The following is a 2,109-nucleotide window of genomic DNA, read 5'->3' on the forward strand; positions in this document are numbered from 1 at the left end:
AGATTTTTGGTTATTAGCCAGATTTTACAACTTAGTTATCAGTATCTGTAAAAGTACCAGCCGATTATTGGTTATTAGCCAGATTTTACAACTTAGTTATCAGTATCTGTAAAAGTACACTGTAAAAAATAAGTGTAATTTTAACTGTAAAATTTTGTAAAAACGATACGGAAAAAAACTGTTAATGGGTTAATAGTAAGTTCCCGTACTATATACAGGGAAAAACTGTACAATATCTAACCAGACATTTCATGTAATTTTACAGTAAAATGAGTTTTTAGAAGTAAAAATAACAAATCAATGTATAATTTACAGTCAGAAACTGTAAACTGATATTCCCAGAATTCCCTGCATGACACTCCACATTTGAAAGTATTTTGTTTAAATAATCATGTTTTTTTAATAGTTTTTGTTATTAGTTATGTATATTTGGGCTTTATGTTACATCTTCTGTTGTTTAATGAAAGTTTAATGCATTATTTAAGTATCATGTGTGTTACCATGATGGTGTTTTGTGTTTGCATGAATGACTCTGTGCACCTTCTATATATTAGTATATACTTCTGCTTGTGGTGAAGCTACTTGTGATGAGCTTTGATTCTTCATGTGGCTTTCTCTTTTACCACCTGCATTATTATGGTGGTTGTCAGTATGTTAAAGGTACAGAACAGATTTTAATAGCAGTGTGCATTGTTGAATTTACTGGTTTACATTCAAATTTTCTTGTTTGTAAATTACAGTTTTATACTGTAAAATTTACAGTTTTGGGCCGTAAATGTGTTTACAGTTTTTCTGTATTTTTTACAAAATTATTCTGGCAACCACAGCTGCCAAAATTATTTTGTAAAAACTACAGAATTTTTTTTTACAGTGTAGGGTCCAAAAATAGTTTAAATATGGCTACTGTTATTGTTATTGTTAATATACACTGACACTGGGTAGTCAATGATAATCAATGTAATACTGATCAACGTATATTCAATGCAAATGTAAACTATTTTTTCTCTAGTCATTAGTGAGATTGATGCATGGTCACATTTGCTGCCCATGTGGAATTTTGTTTGTGCATCTCATCACCCATCATGTGCATATTTCCAATATCAAGATAACATCATATGGAGTTTACATTGAAACATAAACAGTCTGAAATATCATACACTGAAGAAAAAAAAAGAAGATCTGATCTCACTCATCATACACACTTTCAAACCTGGCATGTCTTGATATATGTGAGAGAACCAATTAAAATATTTGCAGTTTCTTCTCTTCCTTGTGTTGATATTACACTGACACAAACAAATAGCTCTTGACATGTTCATAATCTTGCAATGAGCAAATTCTAATTTTGGGGGTGTTATTGCGTCTTTAAATATGTTACGTTTGGAATGCCAGAAGGGTTTGACATTGTTAGATCCTGTAGTGTCGTGGCTGTGATTAAATTGACAAGTAACAAGGTGCTGATGATTTTGTAAAAGGAAGTCACAAGTGGAAGGATGTGTGATGATGCTTGTGACTTAGAGAGAGGGACGAGCGAAAAGGAAGTAGTGTGAAGAAGCGATTACATGTGACAGGGTCTGGGATTGTGTGAAGGAGAGAAGGGTTGTGCAAGTGGCCTTGCAGTGTGGTGCTCCACACAGGAGAGGTTTTAAGATCTTCACATATCACGGTGGTAACATCCTTGAGTGTATATTGGTAAACAATCTGTACGATAGCACTCTGCTGCAGATCAATAAGCATTGAGTAGAAGGTTTTTTATCTCTGTGGTGATATTTCCTCAGCCGAGTCTATTCTTGCGTAACCTAGCAACCACATCCACCATGAGCCACAGTCGCATTTGCAGGCCTCAATTTGTTTGCAGTTGAATTGCCCTGCCAAGCCCCTTTTATTTACTCGAAGTGTGGAGAATAATTTAACCAGCATAGCAGCTTGTGTCGAGTGTTCAGATCTGAAGTAGTTCATATTAGTGGTCGACCGATATTGTTTTTTTGACAGCCAATGCCGATATCTTGGAAAGTAGGGTGGCCGATATAAATTTATTTATTTTAATTAATGTTTAAGAAATTTGAAATCATTTGAAAATAGATTAAAAAGTAAATGTGTTAAATAAGC

Source organism: Sinocyclocheilus anshuiensis, unplaced genomic scaffold, assembly GCF_001515605.1.
Source record: "Sinocyclocheilus anshuiensis isolate Anshui unplaced genomic scaffold, SAMN03320099.WGS_v1.1 scaffold2129, whole genome shotgun sequence".
NCBI lineage: Eukaryota > Metazoa > Chordata > Actinopteri > Cypriniformes > Cyprinidae > Sinocyclocheilus > Sinocyclocheilus anshuiensis.